Here is a 12,182-nt window from a genome sequence, read left to right as displayed (position 1 = left end):
TGAGGCTGGGAGGGAGGTAAATTGCAGCAGGTCAGAGGGAGTGAGGCTGGGAGGGAGGTAAATTGCTGCAGGTCAGAGGGAGTGAGTCTGGGAGGGGGTTAAAGTGCAACAGGTCTGAGGGAGTGAGGCTGGGAGGGAGTTAAAGTGCAGCAGGTCCAATGGAGTGAGTCTGGGAGGGAGTTAAAGTGCAGCAGGTCAGAGGGAGTGAGTCTGGGAGGGAGTTAAAGTGCAGCAGGATAGAGGGAGTGAGGCTGAGGGGGAGTTAAAGTGCAGCAGGTCAGAGGGAGTGAGGCTGAGGGGGACTTAAAGTGCAGCAGGTCTGAGGGAGTGAGACTGGGAGGGAGTTAAATTGCAGCAGGTCAGAGGGAGTGAGTCTGGGAGGGAGTTAAAGTGCAGCAGGTCAGAGGGAGTGAGGCTGAGGGGGAGTTGCAGTGCAGCTGGTCAGAGGGAGTGAGGCTGGGAGGGAGTTAAAGTGCAGCAGGTCAGAGGGAGTGAGGCTGGGAGGGAGTTAAAGTGCAGGTGGTCTGAAGAAGTGAGACTGGGAGGGAGTTGAAGTGCAGCAGGTCAGAGGGAGTGAGGCTGGGAGGGGGTTAAAGTGCAGCAGGTCAGAGGGAGTGAGGCTGGGAGGGAGTTAAAGTGCAGCTGGTCAGAGGGAGTGAGGCTGGGAGGGAGTTAAAGTGCAGCAGGTCAGAGGGAGTGAGGCTGGGAGGGAGTTAAAGTGCAGCTGGTCTGAAGAAGTGAGACTGGGAGGGAGTTGAAGTGCAGCAGGTCAGAGGGAGTGAGGCTGGGAGGGAGTTAAAGTGCAGCTGGTCAGAGGGAGTGAGGCTGGGAGGGAGTTAAAGTGCAGCAGGTCAGAGGGAGTGAGGCTGAGGGGGAGTTCAAGTGCAGCAGGTCTGAGGGAGTGAGATTGGGAGGGAGTTACAGTGCAGCAGGTCAGAGGGAGTGAGTCTGGGAGGGAGTGTAAGGGCAGCAGGTCCAATGGAGTGAGTCTGGGAGGGAGTTAAAGTGCAGCAGGTTAGAGGGAGTGAGGCTGAGGGGGAGTTAAAGTGCAGCAGATCTGAGGGAGTGAGACTGGGAGGGAGTTAAAGTGCAGCAGGTTAGAGGGAGTGAGGCTGAGGGGGAGTTAAAGTACAGCAGATCTGAGGGAGTGAGGCTGGGAGGGAGTTAAAGTGCAGCAGGTTAGAGGGAGTGAGGCTGAGGGGGAGTTAAAGTACAGCAGATCTGAGGGAGTGAGACTGGGAGGGAGTTAAAGTGCAGCAGGTCAGAGGGAGTGAGGCTGGGAGGGAGTTAAAGTGCAGCAGGTGAGAGGGAGTGAGGCTGAGGGGGAGATAAAGTACAGCAGATCTGAGGGAGTGAGACTGGGAGGGAATTAAAGTGCAGCAGGTCAGAGGGAGTGAGGCTGGGAGGGAGTTAAAGTGCAGCAGGTCAGAGGGAGTGAGGCTGAGGGGGAGTGAAAGTGCAGCAGGTCTGAGGGAGTGAGACTGGGAGGGAGTTAAAGTGCTGCAGGTCTGAGGGAGTGAGATTGGGAGGGAGATAAAGTGCAGCAGGTCTGAGGGAGTGAGATTGGGAGGGAGTTAAAGTGCAGCAGGTCAGAGGGAGTGAGGCTGAGGGGGAGTTAAAGTGCAGCAGGTCTGAGGGAGTGAGACTGGGAGGGAGTTAAAGTGCAGCTGGTCAGAGGGAGTGAGGCTGGGAGCGAGATAACGTGCAGCAGGTCTGAGGGAGTGAGATTGGGAGGGAGATAAAGTGCAGCAGGTCAGAGGGAGTGAGGCGGGGGGGGGGCGTTAAAGTGCAGCAGGTTAGAGGGAGTGAGGCTGGGAGGGAGATAAAGTGCAGCAGGTCTGAGGGAGTGAGATTGGGAGGGAGTTAAAGTGCAGCAGGTCAGAGGGAGTGAGATTGAGGGGGAGTTAAAGTGCAGCACGTCAGAGGGAGTGAGGCTGGGAGGGGGTTAAAGTGCAGCAGGTCAGAGGGAGTGAGGCTGGAGGGAGTTAAAGTGCAGCTGGTCTGAGGAAGTGAGACTGGGAGGGAGTTAAAGTGCAGCAGGTCAGAGGGAGTGAGGCTGAGGGGGAGTTAAAGTGCAGCTGGTCTGAGGGAGTGAGATTGGGAGGGAGTTAAAGTGCAGCAGGTCAGAGGGAGTGAGGCTGGGAGGGAGATAAAGTGCAGCAGGTCTGAGGGAGTGAGATTGGGAGGGAGTTAAAGAGCAGCAGGTCAGAGGGAGTGAGGCTGGGAGGGAGACAAAGTGCAGCAGGTCTGAGGGAGTGAGATTGGGTGGGAGTTAAAGTGCAGCTGGTCAGAGGGAGTGAGGCTGGGAGGGAGTTAAAGTGCAGCTGGTCTGAGGAAGTGAGACTGGGAGGGAGTTAAAGTGCAGCAGGTCAGAGGGAGTGAGATTGGGAGGGAGATAAAGTGCAGCAGGTCTGAGGGAGTGAGATTGGGAGGGAGTTAAAGTGCAGCAGGTCAGAGGGAGTGAGATTGAGGGGGAGTTAAAGTGCAGCAGGTCTGAGGGAGTGAGACTGGGAGGGAGTTAAAGTGCAGCTGGTCAGAGGGAGTGAGGCTGGGAGGGAGATAAAGTGCAGCAGGTCTGAGGGAGTGAGATTGGGAGGGAGATAAAGTGCAGCAGGTCAGAGGGAGTGAGGCGGGGGGGGTGTTAAAGTGCAGCAGGTCCAATGGAGTGAGTCTGGGAGGGAGTTAAAGTGCAGCAGGTCAGAGGGAGTGAGATTGAGAGGGAGTTAAAGTGCAGCACGTCAGAGGGAGTGAGGCTGGGAGGGGGTTAAAGTGCAGCAGGTCAGAGGGAGTGAGGCTGGGAGGGAGTTAAAGTGCAGCTGGTCTGAGGAAGTGAGACTGGGAGGGAGTTAAAGTGCAGCAGGTCAGAGGGAGTGAGGCTGAGGGGGAGTTAAAGTGCAGCAGGTCTGAGGGAGTGAGATTGGGAGGGAGTTAAAGTGCAGCAGGTCAGAGGGAGTGAGGCTGGGAGGGAGATAAAGTGCAGCAGGTCTGAGGGAGTGAGATTGGGAGGGAGTTAAAGTGCAGCAGGTCAGAGGGAGTGAGGCTGGGAGGGAGATAAAGTGCAGCAGGTCTGAGGGAGTGAGATTGGGTGGGAGTTAAAGTGCAGCTGGTCAGAGGGAGTGAGGCTGGGAGGGAGTTAAAGTGCATCTGGTCTGAGGAAGTGAGACTGGGAGGGAGTTAAAGTGCAGCAGGTCAGAGGAAGTGAGACTGGGAGGGAGTTAAAGTGCAGCAGGTCAGAGGGAGTGAGGCTGGGAGGGGGTTAAAGTGCAGCAGGTCAGAGGGAGTGAGGCTGGGAGGGAGTTAAAGTGCAGCTGGTCTGAGGAAGTGAGACTGGGAGGGAGTTAAAGTGCAGCAGGTCAGAGGGAGTGAGGCTGGGAGGGAGGTAAAGTGCAGCAGGTCAGAGGGAGTGAGGCTGGGAGGGAGTTAAATTGCAGCAGGTCAGAGGGAGTGAGTCTGGGAGGGTGTTAAAGTGCAGCAGGTCAGAGGGAGTGAGGCTGGGAGGGAGGTAAATTGCAGCATGTCAGAGTGAGTGACTCTGGGAGGGGGTTAAAGTTCAGCAGGTCAGAGGGAGTGAGGCTGGGAGGGAGGTAAAGTGCAGCAGGTCAGAGGGAGTGAGTCTGGGAGGGAGTTAAAGTGCAGCAGGTCAGAGGGAGTGAGGCTGGGAGGGAGGTAAAGTGCAGCAGGTCAGAGGGAGTGAGGCTGGGAGGGAGGTAAATTGCAGCAAGTCAGAGGGAGTGAGTCTGGGAGGGGGTTAAAGTGCAGCAGGTCAGAGGGAGTGAGGCTGGGAGGGAGGTAAATTGCAGCATGTCAGAGGGAGTGACTCTGGGAGGGGGTTAAAGTTCAGCAGGTCAGAGGGAGTGAGGCTGGGAGGGAGGTAAAGTGCAGCAGGTCAGAGGTAGTGAGTCTGGGAGGGAGTTAAAGTGCAGCAGGTCAGAGGGAGTGAGTCAGGGAGGGGGTTAAAATGCAGCTGGTCAGAGGGAGTGAGGCTGGGAGGTAGGTAAATTGCAGCAGGTCAGAGGGAGTGAGTCTGGGAGGGTGTTTAAGTGCAGCAGGTCCAATGGTGTGAGTCTGGGAGGGAGTTAAAGTGCAGCAGGTCAGAGGGAGTGAGTCTGGGAGGGAGTTCAAGTGCAGCAGGTCAGAAGGAGTGAGGCTGTCGGGGAGTTAAAGTTCAGCAGGTCAGAAGGAGTGAGGCTGTAGGGGAGTTAAAGTTCAACAGGTCTGAGGGAGTGAGGCTGGGAGGGAGTTAAAGTGCAGCAGGTCAGAGGGAGTGAGGCTGTAGGGGAGTTAAAGTTCAGCAGGTCAGAGGGAGTGAGGCTGTAGGGGAGTTAAAGTTCAGCAGGTCTGAGGGAGTGAGGTTGGGAGTGAGTTAAAGTGCAGCAGGTCAGAGGGAGTGAGGCTGGGAGGTAGTTAAAATGCAGCAGGTCAGAGGGAGTGAGGCTGGGAGGGAGTTAAAGTGCAGCAGGTCAGAGGGAGTGAGGCTGGGGGGGGAGTTAAAGTGCAGCAGGTCAGAGGGAGTGAGGCTGGGAGGGAGTTAAAGTTCAGCAGGTCAGAGGGAGTGAGGCTGGGAGGGGGTTAAAGTGCAGCAGGTCAGAGGGAGTGAGGCTGGGAGGGAGTTAAAGTGCAGCAGGTCAGAGGGAGTGAGGCTGAGGGGGAGTTAAAGTGCAGCAGGTCTGAGGGAGTGAGACTGGGAGGGAGTTAAAGTGCAGCAGGTCAGAGGGAGTGAGGCTGAGGGGGAGTTAAAGTGCAGTAGGTCTGAGGGAGTGAGACTGGGAGGGAGTTAAAGTGCAGCAGGTCAGAGGGAGTGAGGCTGGGAGGGAGATAAAGTGCAGCAGGTCTGAGGGTGTGAGATTGGGAGGGAGTTAAAGTGCAGCAGGTCAGAGGGAGTGAGGCTGGGAGGGAGTTAAAGTGCAGCAGGTCAGAGGGAGTGAGGCTGGGAGGGAGTTAAAGTGCAGCAGGTCTGAGGGAGTGAGATTGGGAGGGAGTTAAAGTGCAGCAGGTCAGAGGGAGTGAGGCTGAGGGGGAGTTAAAGTGCAGCAGGTCTGAGGGAGTGAGACTGGGAGGGAGTTAAAGTGCAGCAGGTCAGAGGGAGTGAGGCTGAGGGGGAGTTAAAGTGCAGTAGGTCTGAGGGAGTGAGACTGGGAGGGAGTTAAAGTGCAGCAGGTCAGAGGGAGTGAGGCTGGTAGGGAGATAAAGTGCAGCAGGTCTGAGGGTGTGAGATTGGGAGGGAGTTAAAGTGCAGCAGGTCAGAGGGAGTGAGGCTGGGAGGGAGTTAAAGTGCAGCAGGTCAGAGGGAGTGAGGCTGGGAGGGAGTTAAAGTGCAGCAGGTCTGAGGGAGTGAGATTGGGAGGGAGTTAAAGTGCAGCAGGTCAGAGGGAGTGAGGCTGGGAGGGAGATAAATGGCAGCAGGTCTGAGGGAGTGAGATTGGGAAGGAGTTAAAGTGCAGCAGGTCAGAGGGAGTGAGGCTGGGAGGGAGTTAAAGTGCAGCAGGTCAGAGGGAGTGAGGCTGGGAGGGAGATAAAGTGCAGCTTGTCTGAAGAAGTGAGACCGGGAGGGAGTTAAAGTGCAGCAGGTCAGAGGGAGTGAGGCTGGGAGGGAGGTAAATTGCAGCATGTCAGAGGGAGTGACTCTGGGAGGGGGTTAAAGTTCAGCAGGTCAGAGGGAGTGAGGCTGGGAGGGAGGTAAAGTGCATCAGGTCAGAGGTAGTGAGTCTGGGAGGGAGTTAAAGTGCAGCAGGTCAGAGGGAGTGAGTCAGGGAGGGGGTTAAAATGCAGCTGGTCAGAGGGAGTGAGGCTGGGAGGTAGGTAAATTGCAGCAGGTCAGAGGGAGTGAGTCTGGGAGGGTGTTTAAGTGCAGCAGGTCCAATGGTGTGAGTCTGGGAGGGAGTTAAAGTGCAGCAGGTCAGAGGGAGTGAGTCTGGGAGGGAGTTCAAGTGCAGCAGGTCAGAAGGAGTGAGGCTGTCGGGGAGTTAAAGTTCAGCAGGTCAGAAGGAGTGAGGCTGTAGGGGAGTTAAAGTTCAACAGGTCTGAGGGAGTGAGGCTGGGAGGGAGTTAAAGTGCAGCAGGTCAGAGGGAGTGAGGCTGTAGGGGAGTTAAAGTTCAGCAGGTCAGAGGGAGTGAGGCTGTAGGGGAGTTAAAGTTCAGCAGGTCTGAGGGAGTGAGGTTGGGAGTGAGTTAAAGTGCAGCAGGTCAGAGGGAGTGAGGCTGGGAGGTAGTTAAAATGCAGCAGGTCAGAGGGAGTGAGGCTGGGAGGGAGTTAAAGTGCAGCAGGTCAGAGGGAGTGAGGCTGGGGGGGGAGTTAAAGTGCAGCAGGTCAGAGGGAGTGAGGCTGGGAGGGAGTTAAAGTTCAGCAGGTCAGAGGGAGTGAGGCTGGGAGGGGGTTAAAGTGCAGCAGGTCAGAGGGAGTGAGGCTGGGAGGGAGTTAAAGTGCAGCAGGTCAGAGGGAGTGAGGCTGGGAGGGAGTTAAAGTGCAGCAGGTCAGAGGGAGTGAGGCTGGGAGGGAGTTAAAGTGCAGCAGGTCAGAGGGAGTGAGGCTGGGAGGGAGTTAAAGTGAATCAGCTAAGAGGGAGAGAGGCTGGGAGGGAGTCTCATGAATTTGGCCTGCGCGTGGGATCGACATGGCGTCATTCGTCCTCACCAGCCAGGTCTTTCGTCTTCTTTCCTATCCAACGGCAGCACCTCCATTCAGTCACAGCAGTTATCCAACTCACCTGAAAGAGAGAACACAGGGCGATGGGGAATGGGAGTGTGGGGAGAGCTCTTTCAGAGAGAGGACACAGGGTGATGGGGAATGGGAGTGAGAGGAGAGCTCTTTCAGAGAGGGGACACAGGGTGATGGGGAATGGGAGTGTGGGGAGAGCGCTTTCAGAGAGTACACAGAGTGATGGGGAATGGGAGTGAGGGGAGAGCTCTTTCAGAGAGAGGACACAGGGTGATGGGGAATTGGAGTGAGAGGAGAGCTCTTTCAGAGAGGGGACACAGGGTGAAGGGGAATGGGAGTGAGAGGAGAGCTCCTTCAGAGAGAGGACACAGGGAGATGGGGAATTGGAGTGAGAGGAGAGCTCTTTCAGAGAGGGGACACAGGGTGAAGGGGAATGGGAGTGAGAGGAGAGCTCCTTCAGAGAGAGGACACAGGGAGATGGGGAATTGGAGTGAGAGGAGAGCTCTTTCAGAGAGGGGACACAGGGTGAAGGGGAATGGGAGTGAGAGGAGAGCTCTTTCAGAGAGAGGACACAGGGCGATGGGGAATGGGAGTGAGGGGAGAGCTCTTTCAGAGAGAGGACACAGGGTAATGGGGAATGGGAGTGAGGGGAGAGCTCTTTCAGAGAGTACACAGAGTGATGGGGAATGGGAGTGAGAGGAGAGCTCTTTCAGAGAGAGGACACAGGGTGACGGGGAATGGGAGTGAGAGGAGAGCTCTTTTAGAGAGAGGATACAGGGCGATGGGGAATGGGAGTGAGGGGAGAGCTCTTTCAGAGAGTACACAGAGTGATGGGGAATGGGAGTGAGGGGAGAGCTCTTTCAGAGAGAGGACACAGGGTGATGGGGAATGGGAGTGAGAGGAGAGCTCTTTCAGAGAGAGAACACAGGGCGATGGGGAATGGGAGTGAGGGGAGAGCTCTTTCAGAGAGAGGACACAGGGTGACGGGGAATGGGAATGAGGGGACAGCTCTTTCAGAGAGAGGACACAGGGTGACGGGGAATGGGAGTGAGGGGAGAGGTCTTTCAGAGAGAGGACACAGGGTGATGGGGAATGGGACTGAGGTGCTGAATGGTGCAGCAGGCCCAAGGGGGTGAATGGTGCAGCAGGCCCAAGGGGGTGAATAGTGCAGCAGGCCCGAGGTGCTGAATGGTGCAGCAGGCCCAAGGGGGTGAATGGTGCAGCAGGCCCAAGGGGGTGAATTGTGCAGTTGGCCCGAGGGGGTGAATGGTGCAGCAGGCCCAAGGGGATTAATGGTGCAGCAGGCCCGAGGGATTGAATGGCGGAGCCGGCCTGAGGGGGTGAATGGAGGTGTGGGCCTGAGGGGGTGAATTAAGGAGCAGGCCCAAAGGGGTGAATGGAGAGTGGGCCTGAGGGGGTGAATTAAGGAGCAGGCCCGAGGGGGTGACTGGAGGAGCAGGCCCAAGGGGGTGAATGGGGGAGTGGACCTGAGGGGGTGAATGGAGGAGTGGACCCGAGGGGGTGAATCGTGAAGCGGGCCCGAGGGGGTGAATGGTGAAGCGGGCCCAAGGGGGTGAATGGAGGAGCAGGCCCCAGGGGGTGAAGAGCAGAACAAACCCGAGGGAGTGAATGACCTCCTGTTCCAAAATGTTCTTCCCTCTGTAATGTTCTCCATCAATTTTACGACTCAAACGACTTTCATAAAAGCAAGATACTGGGATGCTGGAAATACTCAACAGGTTTGGAAGTATCTGTGGAGAGAGAAACGGAAACAGGGTTAATGTTTCAGGCCTGTGACCTTTCATCAGAATTGATTTTATTTCTAACACTTTCACTTTCTTGTTTGTCAAACCTTATTCTGTTCAGTCTCCTTGGCAACCGATGATGCAGCTCACAGCATTTCTCCAATTGCACAGTTCACAATATTTAAAAAGTTTATTGTGACATCAACTGAAAATGTCTGATGAAAGGTGACTGACCTGAAACATTAACTATTTCTCTCTCAACACAAACTACCAGACCTGCTGAGTATTGCCAGCTCCTTCCATTTTTGTTTCACAATATCAGCCTCTCTTCTACCCGGAGACTGCTTGACTCACAGCAAGATCTTTATTCTGATGATGTATTTGTGTCCAATTATTTTGGAGGTGGCTGTGGAAACAGGAGCATTTCCTGGTTTAAAACGTTTTACTACATTCATTACAAGGCACAACTCATCGATTAGCAGAGAGTTTTGGGACAGGATTCCCCACAATCTGTTCATCACAGCCTGTTAAGGGAGGTAGCAATGATTGGACAGATATCACTGGTCCTTCTGTGAGGAGGGGGCTCCGCAGGAGGGTAATGGGGACTGAGAGAGTCTCAGTGCCAGACTGGATACTGGAATATTAACACTCAGTCAGTGGGTAATGGGGACTGAGAGGGTCTCAGTGCCAGGCTGGGTACTGGTGCATTAACCCTCGGTCAGTGGGTAATGGGAACTAAGAGGGTCTCAGTGCCGGCCTGGGTATTGGGGTATTAACCCTCAGTCATTGGGTAATGGGTACTGAGAAGGTCTCAGTGCCAGACTGGTTACTGGAATATTAACACTCAGTCAGTGGGTAATGGGTACTGAGAGGGTTTCAGTGCCAGGCTGGGTACTGGGGTGTTAACCCTCGGTCAGTGGGTAATGGGTACTGAGAGGGTCTCAGTGTCAGACTGGTTACTGGAATATTAACACTCAGTCAGTGGGTAATGGGAACTGAGGGGGTCTCAGTGCCAGGCTGGGTACTGGGGTGTTAACCCTCGGTCAGGGGGTAATGGGGACTGAGAGGGTCTCAGTGCCAGGCTGGGTACTGGGGTGTTAACCCTCGGTCAGTGGGTAATGGGGACTGAGAGGGTCTCAGTGTCAGCCTGGGTACTGGGGCTGGGGACTGAGGGACAGTGACCCAGGGCTGAGGAAGATAAGAACCCCTGTTTATCAGGACTGAACTCACTCGCACTGTCAGCTGTCACACCGACATCCCACTGATGGGGTATATAGACATACAAATTAAGAGCAGGAATAGGCCACTCGGCCCCTCGAGTCTGCTCTGCCATTCAATAAGATCATGACTGATCGGATTGTAACCTCGACTCCACATTTCCACCTACCCCCGATAACCTTTCATCGCCCCCCCTTGCTTATCAAGAACCAATCTACCTCTGCCTTAAAAATATTCATAGACTCTGCTTCCATCACCTTTTGAGGAAGAGAATTCCAAAGACTCACGACCCTGAGAGAAAATATTTCTCCTCATCTCTGTCTTAAATGGGCGACCCCTTATTTTTAATCAGTGACCCCTAGTTCTAGATTCTCCCACAAGGGGAAACATCCTTTCCACATCCACCCTGTCAAGATCCCTCAGGATCTTATATGTTTCAATCAAGTCACCTCTTACTCTTCTAAACTCCAGAGGATACAAACCTAGCCAACCAATCTTTCCTCGTAAGACAACCTGCCCATTCCAGGTATTAGTCTAGTAAACCTTCTCTGAACTGTTTCCAACGCATTTCCATCCTTCCTGAAATAAGGAGACCAATACTGTACACAGTACTCCAGATGTGGTCTCACCAATACCCTGAATAGCTGAAGCATAACCTCCCTACTTTTGTATTCAATTCCCCTCGCGATAAACAATAACATTGTATTCGCTTTGCTACTTACGTGCTGTACCTGCATACAAACTTTTGCGATTCATGCACTAGGACACCAAGATCCCTCTGTATCTCAGAGCTCTGCAATCTCTCACCATTTAGATAACATACTTTTTTATTCTTCCTGCCAAAATGGAATTTCACATTATACCACATTATACTCCATTTGCCAGATCTGTGTCCACTCACTTAACTTATCTATGTCCCTTTGTAGCCTCCTTATGTCCTCTTCCCAACTTACTTTCCTACCTATCTCTGTGTCATCTGCAAATTTAGCAACCATACCTTTGGTCCCTTTATCCACGGCATTTATATAAATTGTAAAAAGTTGAGGTCCCAGCACAGATCCGTGTTGCACACCACTCGTTACATCTTGCCAACCCAAAAATTACCCATTTATGCCTACTCTCTGTTTCCTGTTAGCTAGCCAATCTTCTATCCATGCCAATATGTTACCCCCTACACCATGAGCTTTTATTTTCTGCAATAACCTTTGATGTGGCATCTTATCAAATGCCATCTGAAAATCTAAGTACAGTACATCCACCGGTTCCCCTTTATTCAAGCATGTGTTACTTCTTCAAAGAACTTCAATAAAGTAGTTAAACATGATTTCCCTTTCAAAAACCATGTTAACTCTGCCTGTAACCAGGAGCAGGAACCTGTCAGGAGCCAATCTTACAGCATCCAGTGATGAGCAGCCAGAGCCCCTCCCACTCGAGGTGTCACAGGATCACATGACCAGGTTCTGCTCCTGGTGTGCAATCTCACTGGACATGTGCATCAATCAGTCCCGTCTCCAACCCCACTCCCATCATAGAATGGTTGCAGCACAGAAGGAGGCCATTTGGTCTGTCATGTCCATGCCAGCTCTCTGTAAGAACAACTCAGCTGGTTCCATTCCACTGTCCTGTCCCCATAGCTCTGCATGTTTTTCCCCTTCAGGTTCTTATCCAATTCCCTTTTGAAAGTCCTGACTGCACCTGCCACCACCACTCTCAGGCAGTGAATTCCACTTCCTAACCACTCGAAGCGTGGAAAAAAGTTTTCCCTCAACTCGCAGTTGGTTCTTTTGCCAGGGTCCTCTTGTTCTCTTCCACCAACAGGACCAGTTTCTCTCTATCTACTCTGCCTAGACCTCTCATGATCTTGAACACCTCCATCAAATCTCCTCTCAACCTTCTCTCCCACAAGGAGAACAGCCCCAGCTTCTCCAATCTATCCACGTAACTGAATTCCCTCACCCCTTAAACCATTTTTGTCAATCTTTTCTGCACCCTCTTCCTGAAGTGCTGTGCCCAGAATTGGACATAATACTCCAGTTGAGGCCGAACCAGTATTTTATAAAGGTTCATCGTAACATCCTTGCCTTTGTACTCCATGCCTCTATTTATAAAGCCCTGGTTCCATATGTTTTTTAACCTCTTTCTCAATCTGTCCTGCCACCTTCAACCATTTATGTACATATACCCCCAGGTCTCTCTGTTCCTGCACCCTGTTTAGAATTGTATCATTTATTTTATATTGCCTCACAGAATCGTTACAGCGCAGAAGGAGGCCATTCGGCCCATCATGTCTGCACCTGCTCTCCGAATGAGTAATTCATCTAATACCATTCCCCTGCCTTCTCCCCACAACCCTGCACATTCTTCCTTTTCAGTTAACAGTCTAATTCCCTTCTGAATGCCTCGATGAACCTGCCTCCACCACCCTCTCAGGCACTGCATTCCAGATCCTAACCATTCGCTGCATTCTTCCTCACGTCACTTTTCCTTCTGCCCTCTCGTTCCTGATCCTTTCACGAGGTGGAACAGTTCTTCCCTATCCACTTTGTCCGTACGCCTCATGATTT

The 12,182-nt window shown here is 53.3% G+C and overlaps 1 long non-coding RNA gene across 1 annotated transcript in view; it reads right to left on the bottom strand.

The window, feature by feature from the left end:
• LOC137346053 (uncharacterized) overlaps window positions 1-8,453 on the bottom strand; it is a 40,262-nt gene extending 31,809 nt beyond the window's left edge. Inside the window, exons 1-2 of the long non-coding RNA XR_010968648.1 lie at window positions 8,273-8,453; window positions 6,632-6,704 (exon numbers count right to left, since the gene is read on the bottom strand). This is a non-coding gene — a long non-coding RNA (uncharacterized lncRNA). The remainder of the gene's footprint in view (window positions 1-6,631; window positions 6,705-8,272) is intronic.
• Between the last annotated feature and the right edge of the window lie 3,729 nt (window positions 8,454-12,182).

This window comes from Heterodontus francisci, chromosome 29 (genome assembly GCF_036365525.1).
Source record: "Heterodontus francisci isolate sHetFra1 chromosome 29, sHetFra1.hap1, whole genome shotgun sequence".
Classification (NCBI taxonomy): domain Eukaryota; kingdom Metazoa; phylum Chordata; class Chondrichthyes; order Heterodontiformes; family Heterodontidae; genus Heterodontus; species Heterodontus francisci.
This window is presented reverse-complemented; position numbering and strand designations above follow the sequence as displayed.